Here is a 13,431-nt window from a genome sequence, read left to right as displayed (position 1 = left end):
GATGTCGATTCGATACAATACGTTTACCTGAATCCTTAGTCACTGAAGGTGGCAAGTGTTTTTTGTTTGTTTTATACCGATGTACGCGTATGCGGTTTATTTTCGAATCGATTTTTATTGATTTTTTTAGTGGCGAAAACATGTTCTTACGTAGGTACATAAATTTCAACTATAGAATGTTTATCAGCTAAAGTGATATCTGCGTTGTATTGTAGGTAGCTCATAAGTTTAGGTAGGTATCAATCGTCAGTATTATATACTGTGGCGAAACATGGAGCCAGTGATTTTAAATTTTCGAGACATGGGGTACCATACTTTTGAAAATTCATTTTTGGGTTCAAATTACTAAAACTATTAACGAAGACTTCGAATTTGTCAGAACGGATCGCGAAAAAAATATCGATGGATTTTGACGAAATTGTAGCGAAGACCTTCATTTCGAGTTGAAAGTCGCCAAAAAAAATTATTAGCCGAGGAGGTGTACTTATGGAAGGGAGGATATGATATGAATCCTTCAAAAATGCTCAAAAATACATTTTTCACGAAACGTTTTGAATTGTTTGCAAAATTTTAACCCATTTGCGTCGGTTACCTACTATATTGTTCTTACTTTTTCTTCATAAATTCCGAAAATCGTGCCCTAATTTTGAGCTGAGAATAAATTCAAAATGTTCGAATACATTTTGGGCAAAATCTTTACTCGAAATTGTTCCGAAGTCCATCAACATTTCTTTTGTCGAAATTTATTCGAATTCCTCGCGAAATTTTTAAACCGGTTTTGATAAGTCGTATGACACTTTTTCGAAACTCTTGATGTTGTATTTTTTATCACCAGCTCGGGTATCAATAGTCAGTTGGCATTTCTCTAGCCGATTCGAACTTGGAGCTTACAAAATTAGAAGAAGAAAAAAAATCAAAATTCGAGATTGAGGGCATTTTGCCTATCTTAATGGGGATGGGTGGGGCGAGGGGGCTACCATTTGAAAAGTTGGTACAACGATAAACCAACTTGAAATTTTAGTTTTGTACGAGTAGACTTTACAGTATAATTAATTTATGAATCGGATGAAAAAGTCGAAGCACTGTTTTAATGTACATACTTATGTTATTTTTTTCTGTCCTTATAATAGGTAAGTTCTGGAACCAGTTTTGAGTTTTGGATTTTTCAGAATAATATGGAGAAGTATGGGTAGAGGTAACGACATCGAAAATCAAATAAGTAACTACATCTGAATGACTTTCAAAAGATTAAATGAGTCATGAACCCTCATCAGCATCTCTTCAGAGACTGTGAAAGGATTTTTCAGCAATTTCTATTTCAAAAATTATTATTCTAGTGACGATGACGTAATTACGAAAAAGGTTCAGTGTTTTTTTCGATAGGTAATTCGCTAATTAGGGCGGAGGAGAGATGAAATGAGATTTTAAAAAGTTGAAGTTTTCAGCATAAAGACTTTCAAAAAAAGATTCCCAGAATAACAATTTGAATTTTATTTTGATTTTAATTCACATTCACGAAATAATGGAAGCAGATATTGAAAAATAAATAAAACGGAGACTAATATGCGATGCTAAGTGATGTATTGTGGATGCTATTGACTTACAAACTAACGTATACTTAAATTAATTCCGAAATAGGGATACAATTGCCTTAAAATAAATTAAAATATTCGTTACAATTAAATGATTATTAGAAATTATGATGCGATGCAACATTCCATTGGAAAAATTATATACAGCGGTAAAAAATCAAATCGAAGAATTCAGCGTTGCCATATTATTCATCCGTGAACGATTCTCATTCAGTCTTGCCTGTTACGAAAATATACAATATCAAAATATGAAGTAATTATTATAGGTAAGATAAACGAACCGCTGAATGTGGAATGCTGGTTAATTTCCATGGAAATGAGCGCAATGTTGAGTTTATAAAATGTGGTGAAATATTTACTCTCTACTCGAAGTTAATGTTGAAGCATTTTCGATTCGAATTTTCATTTAGGTTAAATTATGATTTTTGAACGCATAAGCTGCATGTATGTTTTTCACCCATAAGATTTAAAGGTGGGAAAGAGGGGAGAGGTACTGATCAAATTGCCATCCGTACAGTTGTCATGAGCCGATCGAGTCAACATTTGGTAAGAAAATAAAGGATAAAAAAAATACCAAAGAAATTCAAATTGAAGTCGGAGCAATTCAGTTACAATTCTCACATTCTTTTCAAACACGTTTCCATAATGCTTGGTGAAAAAAATCAGATGATAAGAGAAACACAACAGGAACAATACAAAAGGTTTGTGGCAAACATGGAGAGGGATACATATAAACTGAAACCAAAAGACGTGTACAAAGTAATCAAAATAATATTGGAAGATGAGGTACACAGAGCCAACATTGCCCCACCAGGCTGTGAAAAAAATGGTCAAATACTATGCAAACCTATGGAGTGATCCCAACAATGAAATTGAAGTGGCAAACCATGAGGAGAACATGGTATGATCCACTCTCTTGGGAAGAGCTAGATGGAGCCTTGAAAAGCTCCAGAAATGGAGAAGCCCCAGGCAGTGATAAATTACCAACAGACTTATTCAAGAACGCCACAATAACCATTAAGAAGAGACTGCTAGCTTTCTACAATAAAATACTATCAGGTGCGACCATACCAGAAGACTTCCGCACTGCAATAATTGTAATACCCATCTTCAAAAAAGGAGACCAAAATGACCCAGGAAACTACCGTGGAATTAGCCTACTAAATGCTGCTTACAAAATACTTGCAAAGATGCTAGCCAGAAGAATCGAGAGCCATGCGGAGCCAATAATATTGGAATGCCAAAATGGATTTCAAAAGGGAAGATCATGCATAGATGGAGTATATGCAACAAAACTGCTGATGGAGAAGAGACAAGAATATAACCTAGAGACCCACATGTGCTTTGTTGATCTGGAGAAGGCGTATGATCGAGTACAAAGGAAGAAGTTGTTTGAAATCCTGAGGAAAATCGAAGTGAATGAACAAATAGTACGCCTAATTGAAGAAATATACATGGATAATGTAATCAGAGTAAGATCTAGAAACATATCGGAAGCAAAGAAGATAGGAAGAGGAGTAAGACAGGGATGCCCGATGTCATGTAGTCTGTTCAACATCTACTTTGATGGCATGATTAAAGAATGGGTGAAAACCAAGCCAAAAGGGCTAGACATCAACAACACCCATGTCAATACCTGCTGTTTGCTGATGATCAGGTGGCCTTTGCTGACAACAAAGATGACTTGCAGAGAGCAATGTACAACCTTCAGAAAGTAGCTGATAAGTACGGAATGAGAATCTCATTGTCAAAAACAAAGGTGATGCCCTTCGATGGGAAAGAGCCAATACGCAGTAAAATTGTTGTAAATGGACTAGACTGCCAGTGGAACAAGTTAAAAGCTTTAAATATCTCGGATGTGAGCTGTCATATGAAGGAGAAGTTGATGGTTTGACGCACAACTTAAGATCAGAAAATTCCTGAGAGTAAGCGGAGCTATAAACTGAGCCATACCTCCAAGAAAAGTCAGAGCCGAAACTCGAATAAGAATCTACAATACGCTGGCAAGACCAATGCTGCTGTATGGAAGTGAAACATGGACAATGAGAAAGGATAATTATAAAAAGCAGAGCAACCGCAGCGGAAATGAGATTCATGCAAGCCACAGCAGGATATGCTAGACGAGATAGGAAAAGGAACAAAGACATCCTGATTCCTGAATGGAGCTAGGAGCAGAGCCAATCATTAGACAAGTGAAAGATTACAGAAAGAAATGGCAAAAACACGTTGACAGAATGCCTGATGAACAGTCCCCTTGAAAAGTCAGAGAGTACACTCCAACTGGTAGGAGGAGTAGAGGAAGACTGAAGAAAAGACTTGATGATACATTGGCGAGCAATTCTTTTACATTTTCCCAGATGGGCTGAACAGCTCACCAGGTCAAAGTTCAATGATGATGATGATCATTTTATTATCTATTTATTTACAAGTACATACACACGTTTAATTGCACCTTTTTTTGGGGGCAGAATTAAAAATGAACAGCAAAAGAAAAATGAGAGGAAAAATATAAACTTACAAAGATTGATTTTAAGAATGGAAAAAGCAGCACTTTTTAGATAAATTCTGACAAACGTTGGCAAAAGCTGTACTTTCAGACTGTTTTTTTGGCTAACAAGTTTTTATTGACTATTTTGACACAAAACAAAATTTTTTGGATAAATTGTTAAGAAACAAGTCTTTGCTTACAATATTTCGTAAAAAAAATAATGACAATTTCGACAAAAACCTGGAGTTCTCAGCCCCATTTCAACCGATTTTGAAAATTTTTCAGTATGTTATGTATTATTCATAGTAGGTATCCCCACAAAAATTTTCAACCCCCTCCCCTCATATTTACTCCTCAAAATAGCGTTTTTCAACTTATTTCAAATAGTATAAATTGAGGGGGCCATGTGCTGTGGAGAGGGCTAGATGAGTGTAGCAAAAAATCTGACGTCATATTCGTGCTCAGCGGTATCGAATCATAAGAAAACGACACCCTACTCATTAATACTTAGTTATTTTCCCCGAAATTTCCATTTTACCCCGAACCCTCCCCAGGCACATTTTCACACCATTTTGAGGGGTAAATATGAGAGGAGGGGGTTGAAAATTTTTGTGGGGATACCTACTATGAATAATACATAACATACTGAAAAATTTTCAAAATCGGTTGAAATGGGGCTGAGAAAATTGGTATTGAAATTACAGAAACGGGGGGTTCCCCAAAAAGGGGAGGTGGTGCCGATCTGAAATTTTTCACGCGGAAGTTTCTCGATGGGACCCACCTTCCATGCTGATATCAACTCGAACGCTTTCGGGGACCATTTCACCCCCCCCCCCTCAGGCGCCTATATCCCCGATTAGCGCTGATGGCAAATTATTTTGCCATTGCCAAAAAGTGTACTAATGGCAAAAAAATGGTTAGCGTATGGCAAAGCTCCAGCCAATGAGCGTGCAGCAATACAGCTTTGCCATTATGGCAAAAGGTTGGTCTTTGACATTGAATGGCAAAGTAATGGCAGTTTTCTGGCATTATTATTTTTACCATTTGGTGGCAGTTTTTTGGCGATTATATTTCAGAACTCAATTTTCAAAAATTAAAATGAGGGGGTTGGAAGGTGCAATTCTGATTTTTGTTTTGCGATCTGTCATGCATACACTTTGAAGTATTTTTTCAGTTCAACTCTTCCTACGAAAAATCCCTGAACTATTTACCTACCTAACGGGGATTCGAACCTGGGTCCCTACGATTCCTAACCAAATGCCCTAACCACTAGACTATGCCTACACTATTAGAGTATGGGCTTTAAAAGAATATATTTGTTTGTCATCGCGTTGTAATGTTTTAAATTTTCATTTAAGGGTACTACTGGGTGAACTAAGTGATATGCCCTGCCCTCGGATTTTTGAAATTTAGATGAAACTTTGCTGGGTACCTTTAAAAACAATGTCGGACCCAAAAAAATTTCCCTCGCCCCATCCCCTTGTCCACAATGGCAAAAAACGATTTTTTTAATAGAAAAAGTCATTCTTTCAACAAGTTTTGATCAAAGAATTTTGAATTCATTGGGAATAAGGGAAGAGATTGCCCAAAAATTGAATTTTTTTGTGAAAATGCTTCATTATGGCGTATTTATTCCATGCAACCTTTCCAATCAAGGCGTAAATAGCGCTACAATGAAGCATTTTTCACAAAAAATTCAAGTTTTGGGCAACCTCCTTCCTCATGTGGCCCTTAGAAAAGTCAACTGCAAATCTAACTTCATATTCGTATTCAGCGGGTTCGATTCATGTGATAACCATACCCATATTGTTAATCTACTTTCGCCAAAAATTGGGGGAGAGGCTAGAGGGGGTGTGTATTGGCTCAAATTGAGGTATTCAAGAAGTTGTTTGATATTCTACTACTTTTAGAGGCCTTCACGCGAAATTTCAAAGCTACATCACATCACTGGCAGTACATTTCGCTTTTTTTGAAGGTGTCACGACACACAAAACACATTTTTGAGTGTTTTTCAAGTTCTTAAAAATTACCCATTTGGAGAAAAAATTTGAAAAAAATTTCAATTTCAAATTTATATGTAGGTAGTCCCTAGACCTACTCATGCACGTATATTCTTGGAAGAAAAAAATTTCGTGTGCTTGAATTAAGTTTGGAGATATGGGGGTTTAAAATTTTCTTTTGTCAATATCTCTCCCCTGCGAGGTCAAAAATTGTTGAAAAAATTCCTGTGGCTAGACTCATGTCTTCTCTGGATATTTTAGGTGAATTCAAAATTTTTTGTTCAAAACTCATTCAAGTATATGATTGTTTTTCTGAAAAAATCGTTTTTTTTTTGCCACGGTTTTGTCAATGTTGGCAAATTTTTGTCAAAACTAGCATAAACAGAGTGTCATCTGTTCTGCAGCGATTCTCAAAAGTGCCATTGTTGGCAATTTTGTCATGTTTTCCATTTTAATCCAAGTTTTACCACTCTTTTGCCAATAATGTCAAAATATTGGCAAAAGCTAGGCAAAAGTATTGGCAAAATTAATCCATTTTCAATTTGCCAGCCATTTGCCAAAAAAGTGACAAATGGCAATTTTAGAATTGCCATTGCGCTAATCGGGTCCTTTATGTATTTTTCAGGAAACCCCCCTTTTTTGAATGGTTGTAGTTCCACCCCCCTTGGGGGGGAGAAAGACAGTTGATATATCAATAGATCGGAAATTTAACGTAGAACAACATTCTTCAATCATTTTTGCGTTAGAGTCGATATTTTTCGATATATTTTTGGGGGGCTAAGATCCACAATTTGGGGGAAAGCTCACCTTGGACAGTTGGGGACTCCTCGGATTCGTTTTCAGGACATCAAAATGGACCAGTATACCAAAAATCAGCTTGCCGCCTAGAGATTCACTATAGCCCCTATTTTTTTGCTAAAGTTACTGGACTAAACAGGATTTTTTGAACATTTTACTAAAGTTAGGAGTTTTTTTTATAATTTTGATTTCAACATTAAAAAAGTTACTTCTTTACAATTTTGACAAATAAATGAGTTTTTTTTGACAATTTAGGCAAAAAACATATGTAACAAGGACTTCTTCAGATATTATTGGCAAAACCAGGTTTTTTTCGAAATTTTGGCCAACTAACAAGTCGTTTTCAGAGGGTGTTAAAATTGGAGTGTAGAGTAAATTTCAGCTTTCCATCTCCATTTGATGAAATTTTGTGAAAAATTAAAGTTTCAAAAATCATCTGGAGGCTGCAGGAATTTTCAAAAAGTCGCTGGAGGATCCAAAACGACTTGAAATTCACCTGCAGTACTTCGTAGCGTATTGAAATTAGTTTTTAGAATAAATTTTCGCTTTACAACTCCTATTTGATGGAATTTTGTGGGAATTTCGAGTTTCAAAAATCTGCTGGAGGCTCCAGAACTGCTCAAAACGGGTTGAAACCGTTTCCAATCGATTTGGCATGTCGAAAATAGGGTATATCCCAAATTTCAGCTTTCTTGGTCAATTTGGTAAAATTCTGATTTTTTCCCTCATTTTTGGCCTAAATTCTATTTTCAAAAATTCACCAAAAATCGAAAAACGGACTTTAGTACTTGAAATTTTGACAAGTGATAAATTTTTGCATGATCTTTCGATCTACCTTTGTAAAGTTTGAAAAAGTTCGTGTAAGTCCTATGTTAAAACGCAAAATCTGCGATTTCGGCTGACCTGTCAATCAAAATGGCCGCCGTTTTGTAAGTAAGGCCAACTTTTTTTTTGGCAAGTTTGCTCTAAAATGTTCCTTAGGATGTCCCCTTTAAGAAAAAAGTTGTCCCAGAGGATTGGTGGAGGGGGGGTGGTGCAATTACTCCTATTGTCATATGCCGGACTATGTGTTCATGCAGAGATAGTCAGATGAATAGAAATACAGAGTGACCCAAAAGTCAGTACGTATCCCAATTTTCACGTTTTAGTTTTTTCTTTGAAAAATCAAAAATTAAGCATCCTAGAAAAAAACTAACGACATCATGTCGATTGGAAATTTGATTCTCTACAACTTTGACATCATGAAAAATTTTTTGGGAGGCTATCTTTCACCTCCAGATCGATTTCAATGAAACTCCGTTTGCAAATTTTTCAAAAGTTGATCTTTAAAAGTTTTAGACCCTTGGTTTTTTGACAAAATAATGGTCAAATAAGAACATGAATCCTGAATTCGGTTTCTACTGGTCATGTCACCCCCATCTAGACACTTTTCGAGATAATTTTGGGTGCAATTTGAAACATTCAAGTTCTTTACCTACCTACAAGTAAAAGACTCATTTCACAAACAACCTGAGTATCACATCGCACCTCGGGAGTTATAAGGTCACATCTCAAAAAAGTGAAATTTTACAGGAGAGTGATTTTCTTTTTTTTTAAAACTTGATTCATTATTTTCATCAACTTATAATCAATTGTGAGGAATGAATAGCATGTCATTTTGAAGATTGGGTATCCTACCTTCATTTAGCATAAGAATATTTTGAAAAATAAAATCTTAAAGAGGAAATATTTCAATGTTTGGAAAACATTTTGAGTTATAACCTTTCATAAAAAGTGATCTGGAGGCGAAAAAAAGCGTCCAAAAAAATTTTCATGGTAACAAAATTGTAGAGAATTAAATTTCCAATCGACATAATGTCGTTAGTTTTTTTCTAGAGTGCTTAGTTTTTGAGTTTTTCCCAAAAAACTAAAATTTTAATATATATGCAAATTAATTTTTCTGAAAGATGTTCTATTTTAAAAATTTTTTGTTTTGGAACAAACCTACAAAAAATACACTCCTTGTGATTATTTTACATCTTAAAAACGTTCAACACTATCGAAACTGGTTTCTGACACTTTGTATGTGCAAATTTTACTCAAAGAAAGAGGAGTTTTTTGAGATGTGACCTTATAACTCCAAACAACTTGCAATGTTATAGAAATTTTGAGCTAGGCCCTTTGCATTTTTTACATGATCTAAGCAGCATACCCGACTCAAAGTGTTATTTTTGGTTGCAGGGAGTCATGCAACCCCCAAAAATGCAAAAACATCAAAATCGATTTTTTTTGAGATGTGACCTTATAACTCCCGAGGTGCGACATCTGCGAGTAGGTTCGATGTGATGTGATCGTGAAGAACGATTAACATTCAAATGGTAACGAACGATTCTAGCCTGCATTGAAGCAGGAGGTGCTCAATTTGAGCACCTTTTATGATCGTTTATTTCTTTTTTACCATTGTTATAATTTTTTTAAAATTTTAGATTAAGATTTTAAATTTTTGGCAAATTGCCAAATGGGAATAGAAAAGTAAAAAAATTGAATTTTTCGAAAGTTCATTTCAAAATTCCCAATTGCTAGAATGTCATTAGTTTTTTTCTAGGATGCTTGGTTTTTGATTTTTGTCTAAAAACTAAGAGTCTAAAATTTTTTGAGATGAACTTTTGAAAAATTTGCAAGGTGACTTTCATTAAAATTGATCTGGAGGTGAAAGGAAGCGTCCAAAAAAAATTTCATGGTGACAAAGTTGTAGAGAATCAAATTTCCAATCGACTTAATGTCCTTAGTTTTTTTCTAGGATTCTTAGTTTTGAATTTTTTTACAAGAAATTTGCAAGCCAAGCTTCATTAAAATTGATCTGGAGATGAAAAAAAGCATCCTACGAAAAAATTACATCGAGGAAAATTGTAGAGAATTGAATTTCCAATTGACTTGATGTCGTTAGTTTTTTTCTAGGATGCTTAGTTTTTGATTTTTTTGCAAAAAACTAAAATTTCAGAAAAATTTGCTAACTGAGCTTCATTAAAATTGATCTGGAGGCGAAAGGAAGCGTCCAAAAAGAATTTCATGAAAACAAAGTTGTTGAGAATTAAATTTCGAATCGACATGATGTCGTTAGTTTTTTTCTAGGATGCTTAGTTTTTGATTTTTTTGCAAAAAACTAAAACTCTTAGAAATGAACACTTTTGAAAATTTTTTCATGAAAATCATCAAGCCACAAAAATTGATCTGGAGGCGAAAGGAAGCGTCCAAAAAAAATTTCATGAATGGAAAGTTGTTGAGAATTAAATTTCGAATCGACATGATGTCGTTAGTTTTTTTCTAGGATGCTTAGTTTTTGACTTTTCAAAGAAAAACTAAAACGTGAAAATCGGGATACTGACTTTTGGGCCACTCTGTATGTGTAAGCACATTCACGCTTGTGTGCAAAAACATGACAAGATCAATCGAGAATTGGCCAATGACGAAAATTGTAACTCCTTTCCTTATCCGTAGTGTAGCAGAAAATAACAACCCGAACCTATTGTTGGAAAGTTACCACTTCGGAGAAGAAATATTACCAACTGTTCAAAGAGAATCTTTATAGATGATGCAAAAGCTGATTTAATTGCTCGCATGTAATTTCTGGCTATTTATCCAACCGAAGTGTAAAGAAAGAAAGTATCGACATCGTCAGGAAACTACTAGATTGAGGGACAGTAGTTTTAATGGAAGAGGAAAATTCAGAAAAACGTTAGAATCCTGTCAACATGAACAGTAAAATAGAAAAGCAGACGTAAGTATTATTTTAAAAAAGAAAAGAAGAAAAAACGTATACGCCTCAGTTTATCAGGAGATTCTGAAAACATCATCTTGGAGCCACTTCGTAGAGCAGAGGAGGGTGATACAGCAGAAGCTTTAAACATTATCGACTTCGAAGACAGTGAACATTGTTTGTTATGGTGTTAAAAAAAGGTAATTGACAATTGTATAAAAATCAGAATGTGTGAAGATTAATTTGGGAGCAAAATAGCCAAATTGTGGATTATTCTCGATCTATGTACCTACTAGTATTTTACGAGTTGATTCGAATTTTTAAAATTTGCTCTCCCTCTGAATGCAAATTTGGTCATTTCGAGTCTTCCTGAAGCCTCTCCTCGCTCTCTGCGCGATTTTCGATTTTTCCAGAATTTGCAAACATTTCTCCGGAGTGCGTGAAAATTAATTTGGAACGTTGAAAACCGAATTGTGGATTATTCCGAACATTTGTGCAGGAGAACACATCGAGTAGGAAAGTTTTTTTGACCAGAAAACGTCTGTAAATGGGGGTAAAATGAAGATATGAAAGCTTCAAGTAGGTCGAGATAAGGCCGCAGCTCGATTTTTAGCTACCACAAAATTTTGAGCCGAAGACAATTTGGTCCTCGTGTTTACTGTACTACTGTCCTGAAAGGAGTTGTCTGAGCAGGAGTATATTTTTTGGAGCATGCCTCGAGTTATACATATAACAACGCTTTGTAACAACACTACGCGAATCAGATTTCGAAATCGACAGCATTATGAATATTGTAGAGTCGTCCTGCATTGAAAAATACTTACGCGTCGTCGTTAAGGCGTCTTTCTTCATCTATGACTGCTTTCACTCCGCCGGGCACGCCCGGGGCAGTGACATATGTGACTGCGAGAAGACCTAACGCAGCCAAGAGAAGAAACTTTTTCAAGTAATTGAAGATGAGCATTTTTATATACGATGTCGAGCTTTTCGAATGACTTCGAATTCAACGTGCTTATTACAGCAATAGGTATACTATGTACGAATTAAAAAACCGAGTTCCAGCTTCAACGAGGTACCGATTTCGAATGATGTTTTGTACATAGGAATTGATTTTCTTATATGATAGAAAAATCATTGGAATTCGCGCAGCCATAGGCACATATTTGCGTTAACTGTCGTAGTTTTTCGCGAAGATGTTGATGAGCATTGCGTTCCAATGGTGAAGAAGGTAAACAAGCTACACGACGTTGACTCATTGCCGGCACCAGACTATGCGGAGTTCGCGTTACGTGGTTCGCAGTTTGAGATTTGTGAAGGATTCGCGATAAAAATGATGAAATACGAAACACCTCGAATTTGTACTCTACACACTATTCGTATTTCGTCGATATAATGTACAGTTTGACAAGAACGAACTTGAAAATTCGTGAACGAATCGCGAATCCCTTGACGTTTCGTCAAAAAACCGCCTGGTCGAGAGATCGGGCGCGAAACGCGAAACGTGAAAAAACTGATTCGTGATCATTGCGAATCACCACGAACAGGTGCGAAATGTGATCTTCATCACTATTCGCAGTTCATGTCTTTTTCGTAGTCACCTGTAGCCTTTAGTCATTCAAGGTGGCAAGTGTTTTTTTGTTTGTTTTATTGCGATGTACGCGTATGGCGTTTATTTGATAATGATTCGAATCGATTTGTATTGATTTTTTTGGTGGCGAAAACATGTTCTTACGTAGGTATATTTTATGAGCCTGAAGTTACCTTGCAAGATAATCTTCGCCCTGGTAAATCGGCAGGCAAAGTTACCCTGTGCAAGTATGCAGTAAAGTTACAGGAATCGTGTTTTGAGCACTCCACAGTACCAGACCGTCAACTGACACATACCCAATAAGCTTTGGAGAACTTTTCTTGTACAGGAGGGGAGAGGTGGGCGTTTTAGGTAGAAAAATAGCCATTTTTGAAGGGAAAATTTTTTTAAAACAATACGAGGAAGGGTGCGGACAATGTGATGATGCTACATTGTGATGCACCCTGAGACGAACTTACCGTGCAATTTTCAAAATTTTTCTATGCATAGGAGGGGAGAGGGGGCGTTTTAGGTGGAAAAATAGCCATTTTCGAGGGAAATTTTTTTTTTGACCAATACAAAGAAGGGTGCACCCAAGGTGGTGATGGTACGTTGTAGTATATACTAAGACGAACCTATGGTAAAATCTTCAGAATTTTTCTATGCATAGGAGGGGAGAGGGGGCGTTCTAAGTGGAAAAATATCCGTTTTTGAGGGAAAAAATGGTTTTTGACCAATACGAAGAGGGGTGCTCCCGAGGTGGTGATGGTACGTTGTAGTATATGCCAAGACGAACTTATGGTAAAATTTTCAAAAATTTTCTATGCATAGGAGGGGAGAGGGGGCGTTCTAAGTGGAAAAATGGCCGTTTTCGAGGGAAATTTTTTTTTTGAACCATACAAAGAGGGGTGCACCCGAGGTGGTGATGGTACGTTGTAGTACAATATGCTAACAAGGGAACTACCTGAACCGGCAGAAACGAAAACGAACGAATCAAAGCTAGATCGAAAAGGGACTACCTCAGGACCCCAAATCCAAAATTTCAAGTGCTGAAGTTGATTTCTCGATTTTTGGTGAATTTTTGAAAACTGAAAAATCCAAAAAATTATCAATTAAACCAAAAATAGAAAATATTGATGAAAATTGAAATTTTCTCGGGAAGTAGTTCAGATGGCGTCCCTAACTCATTTACAACGATCGAAATTCGCAAAACCTCAATTCCAGTCATTCTGGAGCCTCCAGTGATTTTT

The 13,431-nt window shown here is 36.1% G+C and overlaps 1 long non-coding RNA gene across 1 annotated transcript; it reads right to left on the bottom strand.

Moving 5' to 3' along the window:
• Window positions 1-1,564: 1,564 nt before the first annotated feature.
• LOC135846963 (uncharacterized) lies at window positions 1,565-11,917 on the bottom strand. Its single transcript, XR_010559054.1, has 2 exons — window positions 11,439-11,917; window positions 1,565-1,812 (listed from the first exon to the last, which is right to left on the bottom strand). It is a non-coding gene; the product is annotated as an uncharacterized LOC135846963 (long non-coding RNA).
• Between the last annotated feature and the right edge of the window lie 1,514 nt (window positions 11,918-13,431).

Source organism: Planococcus citri, chromosome 1 (genome assembly GCF_950023065.1).
Source record: "Planococcus citri chromosome 1, ihPlaCitr1.1, whole genome shotgun sequence".
In the NCBI taxonomy this organism is placed as follows: Eukaryota; Metazoa; Arthropoda; class Insecta; order Hemiptera; family Pseudococcidae; genus Planococcus; species Planococcus citri.
The sequence above is the reverse complement of the archived record's forward strand: the minus strand, read 5'-3'. Positions and strand labels throughout refer to the sequence as shown.